The 6,234-nt window shown below is 42.9% G+C and overlaps 1 pseudogene; it reads left to right on the forward strand.

Moving 5' to 3' along the window:
* The first annotated feature begins 310 nt into the window (after positions 1–310).
* On the forward strand, positions 311–6,027 carry LOC116984995 (annotated as a pseudogene).
* The last annotated feature ends 207 nt before the right edge of the window (positions 6,028–6,234 follow it).

Genomic DNA, 6,234 nt, shown 5'->3' on the forward strand with positions numbered 1-6,234 from the left:
CCAGCAAAGCCAGCCCGTAAGGACAGCCCGAGAGGTTGCCGAAGCTCCGGAGTCCTGGACTGTACAAATTTAATGTATTGGTCACTGTTATCAATGATTTAAGTAAATATGTGTGCATAGCAGGTATATGGTGTACAATGTTCTAGTTTGCTATTAACATTAAATGTTGGTTTATTAGTACAGGTATAAATCTATTATTATAGGAATTAGTAATAGTCAGTGGGCTGGATAACTTCTTGGTGTGTAAAAGAATTAAGTCCAGTGCAGAGAACACTGTGTGAGAGAACAGCACGTTGTGTACCTGAATAGCATGGCTACTTCAATTGTAGGAAATGTGCCCCAGTTAGATTTGGGGTGTAATTTTGAGGAATGTACCGAAGTCTTAGAGGCTTGGCTCATCTCAAATGATATCACTACAGAGGAGAAGAAGAGAGCATGGTTCCTTACAGGCTTAGGAAGCAAGGGTTATCACACCTTACGTGTGTTGCTACAGCCAGCAAAGCCCGCGAGTAAAACGAGGAATGTAAGGAGGCATTTATTGCTAATTTCTCGCCAAAACCAACAGAGATAGTGCAAAAATATTGGTATTATACCTGCACAAGGAGTCCTCCAAGGGCATCCAGAGCCAAGGAGCCTGAACTAAAGAGGACATGGAGTCCATCAAGGGCATCCAGAGACAAGATTCACAACTCCAAGAGGTGCTGGAGATGTGGCGGCAGCCATGAGCCGGCGATGTGTAAATTCTGAGATGGTAGGTGTTTCAGGTGCTCGGGAACGGGTCACACCAAAAGCGGGTGTGATGCTGTTAGAGCTTACCAACAGCAGTACAGGGCACATGTACTGGCCAGAAGTCAAATGCAAATGTACATTGCGATCCAGAGATCCCTATCTATTTAAGCTGCCTTCAGGGGTATGAAGGTACGGAGAGAGATCCAGGACAAACAGAAGGCAGCAACGGTGATACAAGCAGCATTTAGAATGCACAGAGTATACCTTTCATACAGGGCAATGAGATTGGCAGCTATAATAATACAAACCCATTATAGGGCACACCTTCAAATGAAAACTGATCGCAAAACTTACATGAAGGTACGCAGCCGTGTTTTGCTGTTTCAGGCTGCCTACCGAGGATATTTATTTTCTTCTTTTCTTATTGATTGATTGTGTTGTGATGTGTTTAAGTTGTTTATTTAACATCAACCTGCCAAAGGGACTAAAGATGGAAATTAGCTATTGGCTCTAATCTTGTATATTTACACGTAAATGTTAATTAATATGCACTGTCCCTGTTTAAAAAAAAGAAACAATAAAACATTTTTTTTTTAAAGAAAAAAAAGAATGGTTGTTCGAAAGCATTTGCGGTGCATGCACAAATCTGCGAAGGTCATACAGATTTATTATCAAATGCATAAACAGTGCCAGTATTTCAAGAAACTACGCTGGTCCGCCACTTCTGTACAGCAACGATACCGGGCTTGCCAGATAAGAGATACCCACGTGGGACATTATAATAGGTTGAGAAAAGCAGTGGTTTGTATTCATGGCCTTCTACTAGGTATGTTGCAAAGCCTACCTGAAGCGTCGCTGAAAATCTGTCGTTGCGGGTGTGCGCGATTTTGGCGCCGTTTAGAGGGGGCGGGTTTAAAACGCGATTTTCTCTAAGCTGTTCCAATCGAAAATGTTCAGCCTAGTTAATTATTAACGAAAAATCGCTGAAAGACCCCGTCGCATAAGCTATTATTAGGTTTAACGGCCTTGAATAATAGTTATAGTAGTTTAAAAATCAACCTCTAAACCCGCGACCGCCAGCAACCGCAGGGTCTCATAAAGCAAACCACAGAAGGTTGGCTGTATATTTTTACATTAAAAAGGGCTTCGAAAGATCCCTTTATACAAAGTTTAATATTGCGAGAAGCTCATTTTGGGCCCATTATATCCCGCAGTATTTTTCTCGGCATTTGGGGCACAAATCTACCGCAATGTGAACGTTCTAAACCAGCGCGTTCCACAGGGGCCCACTGGAAATCTGATTTAAATGGACATTTATTTACAGCAATTAAACACTAAATTCCTTCCATTTGGCCTATAAATTAATGTAAATGAGATTTTAAAATCATGTTTTATTGTGAATTATTTGTGAATATTATTTGGACATTTAGGCTATTTAAAAATGTTAATCATTTATTAAGAAATGGATAGATGTTTAGATCTAGTAACTGAAGTCTGAAATTAGCTACAATTAGGTAACTAACTAATTATATGCTTTAATTTCAGGTCATCCAAGTAAGATTATTTTATATTTGTTTCAGAATGCTTCAATCTATGATAACTGAAAATTTCATTCAGTTCTCTTAATTTTTAAGAAAGTTATGGGCTTTTGACTGTTCACGATCACAGCTTTTTTGTTATGTCCATAGAAAATCAATAGGGAACAAGATGCTCATTTCCCAGTATGAAAATGGCCATAACTTTTTAAATACTTGAGATATGGAGGAGGAGGAGCCATCTTGGTGAACGGCTGCTAGCAGCAGCCGTCCGTCTTAAATTCGTTCTTTTTTTAGTTTATAGTGAGTCCTGTTTTTTTGTTTGTAGGGGATATGGTCTTTTAATGTGGGGGGGTAGGTGTTACTTTATTTATAGGTCCCTACCTGGTCGGTGTGGCAGCCTTTTTTCCGGGCTGCCCGTCGACCCGTCGTCGTGGCCTACCAGCGGGCTTGGAGCGCCGTTTCTTGGCGGGAACCACCCAGCACCTCGGCCTGCGTGGCGGCACTGCATTGGAGCGCTGGAGCGCTGGAGCGGAGCGGAGCGGGCGATGCCTTGCCTGGGTCGCCGCGCTGGAGCTCTGGCGAGCTGGACCGCCGTAAGCAACATCTCCGGGCTGCGGGTTTGCGGAGCGGAGAGGCGGCGTGCGGAGAGACGGCGTGCGTAGAGGCGGCAAGGCGGCAGTGAGGAGAGCGGGCGCCGACTTTTTCATCTGGAGCCTAGGAGCGCCAAACCGGCGCGGCCTTGTCGGCTTCGGCAGCCGCGGGCTCCAACCAGGAAGCGGCCGTTCCAAGTGGCCCAGCCGCTGAAAGGACTCTCCCGACGCCGGGGCAAGACTACCCGGTGAGAACGGCCAGGGACATCGGGCCTCCGTAGAGGCAACTGCGGTGGCCCCAATAGGCCTGACTTTGGGGTGAACATGGGGTGGGGACTGGACATTGTGCCTTCCTCCACAGTGCTATCCACTGTGGGGGGATGACTTTTTTTTTTTTTTTTTTTTTTTTTTTGTCTAACTGTAGTCTTGTAGGTCTGTGTCCAAGATGGCTGCCGTGAAGAGAGAGTGGACGCTGGCACGATTTGGTTGCCGCTGCTCTCTCTTCACACTGTGTTTTTGATTTTCTGTTTTTGGATTGAATTCTGTTTTTAATTTATGTCATTGTGATGTCTTTAATTACTTGTTTTACTCCGATTATATGTTTTTATTCCGATTACTATGTAAGGTGTCCTTGAGATTTTGTATGAAAGGCGCCCATTAAATAAAATTTATTATTATTATATGAAAGTGAATTAGGTGTCAAATTAAACTTATTTTTATGCTTTATCTGATGGGATAAATTACAGACTTGATTTTTAAAATCTCAAAATTTTGTAACATTGCTACTTCTACCGCGGGGTCAAAGCCAGAGAACTGTTTGAAAAAATCAAGGCAGCACGCCATATTAATTCATTCTTAATGATGTGCATTCCAAGAAAACATTTCTTGATTTAAAAGGCGGCTATAGTCACTCTGCAAGCTTCATTCCGTGGGTACCGATCAAGGGTATGCTACAAAGCTATGCGACAAGAAGTCATTTTGATCCAGAGATGGTACAAAGCATGCAAAATAGGGCATTCCCAGTTTGTGCAATATCAGTTCAATGAGGTATGCAACCATTACCATTCAGGCTGCCTACCAGGGTATGGTGGTTAGGCAGTGGGTTAAGCAAAAGCGGGCTGCTGTAAAAGTTCCGTATGATTTGGTGTAGGAAAGACTTCCTCAAACTGAAATATACAGCAATTGTAGTGCAGTCTCACTACCGTGCTTATGAAGCAAGAAAACTAAACAGAGCACAAATCTAATGGCACTGTTGTATTGCAAAGACAATATAGATCCTACTTCATGATGAAGAACCAGAGATGTGCTTACTTAATATTCTGTCAGACAATCATCAGCCTTCAAGCCAGAATACGAGGGGTTATTGTACGAAGAAGCTATAAAAAACTTAATTGGGGTATCACTACAATTCAGGCTTGTTATCGACAATAGACAATAGGTGCAGGAATAGGCCATTTGGCCCTTTGAGCCAGCACTGCCATTCAGTGTGATCATGGCCGATCATCTCAAATAAGTACCCCGTTCCTGCCTTCTACCCATATCCCCTGACTCCGCTATTTTTAAGAGCCCTATCTAGCTCTCTCTTGAAAGCATCCAGAGAACCTGCCTCCACCGCCCTCTGAGGCAGAGAATTCCAAAGACTCACCACTTTCTGTGGGAAAAAGTTTTTCCTCGTCTCCATTCTAAATGGCTTACTCCTTATTCTTAAACTGTGGCCCCTGGTTCTGGACTCCCCCAACATGGGGAACATGTTTCCTGCCTCTAGTGTGTCCAAGCACTTAACAATCTTATATGTTTCAATGAGAACCCTCTCATCCTTCTAAACTCCAAAGTACACAAGCCCAGCTGCTCCAGTCTCTCAGCGTATGACAGTTCTGCCATCCCGGGAATTAACCTTGTAAACCTACGCTGCACTCCCTCAATAGCAAGAATGTCCTTCCTCAAATTACGGGACCAAAATTGTACACAATACTCCAGGTGTGGTCTCACCAGGGCTCTGTACAACTGCAGAAGGACCTCTTTGCTCCCATGTTCGATTCCTCTTGTTATAAAGACCAACATGCCATTCACTTTCTTCACTGCCTGCTGTACCTGCATGCTTACTTTCATAGACTGATGTACAAGGACCCCCAGATCCCGTTGTACTTCCCCTTTTCCCAACTTGACGCCATTTAGATAGTGGAAAGAAACAGAGGCAAGTATTCCTTTGCTACCAGGAAGCAGCATGTGTGATACAACAACACTACAGAGCGTATGGTGAAGGAAAGGTTGAACAAGAAAAATACTTCAAAATAAAACAAAAGTCCAGGGCGAAGTGTGCCACCCGTAGCTCGTTCGTCCCCGCAACATTCCTTATCGTCTTCATCACCTTCTGTTCAGCATGGCAGCCCGTCGTCAGTGGGATCGGCCAACAATTAGCCTTCCTGTAATTCCCTAAAGATCATTAACGTACAACATAAGCCATCGCAGACAGACTACACATTGGAAATGCTCACTGCCTTGGAAAGCAACAAAAAATTATGACCTGGAAACGAAGGAAGGTCGGATCGATGATTTACTGCGGACAAATTGTGACTTAAGAAGACAAATAGATGAACAACAGAAAATGCTAGAATGATACAAAGAACGGTTAAATAAATGTGACAATAAGTAAAAAGCTGCTAATAGAAAAGTCTAAACAAGAGAAGCTTGCCTGTCAAGACAAAAGTATTCAAGACCGATTGCGAGTAGGACACTCCAGTACAGTCCGGCATGGAGCCTCCTTCACTGAGCAATGGACAGATGGTTATGCATTTCAGAATCTTATTGAACATCAAGAGCGGATAAATATGCAGCACGTGGAAATTGAGCGACAGAGGAAGCTGCTAGCAAAACGAAAACCTGCAGCCATGTGTCAGATGCCACCTACAAATAATGAACAGAAAAAGAAGAAAACAAAGTGAATATATGAAGCAGAAAATGAAACGTTAACTTTAGCAGAATATCACGAACAGGAAGAAATCTTCAAACTAAGATTAGCACATTTAAATAAGGAAGAGGCAGAGATACAGGCAGAGCTAGAGTGATTAAAAAGAGTTCACAATTTACACATAAGGGAACTGAAAATGAAATTACATAAAGCAAGGTGTAATGTATTTGGTTTAAGGAAGATGGGTGGAATGAAAAAATAATAAGTGCTAAAACCCCTGTCTCACGGTGCGAGTCGACCCACGAGTGACTCGTGGACGCAACTTAGCGACTCGTGGCGCTAACGGCAGGTACCCGTTAAAAACTTGTTAACTTGAAAAATTTCTAACATGTTTAAAGTTTTCCACGAGTCAAATTTACTGTTGAAGTTAAAAATTGAAACATTTAAACTCGTTGTAAGAACATAGTGG

This window comes from Amblyraja radiata, chromosome 2 (assembly GCF_010909765.2).
Source record: "Amblyraja radiata isolate CabotCenter1 chromosome 2, sAmbRad1.1.pri, whole genome shotgun sequence".
NCBI lineage: Eukaryota > Metazoa > Chordata > Chondrichthyes > Rajiformes > Rajidae > Amblyraja > Amblyraja radiata.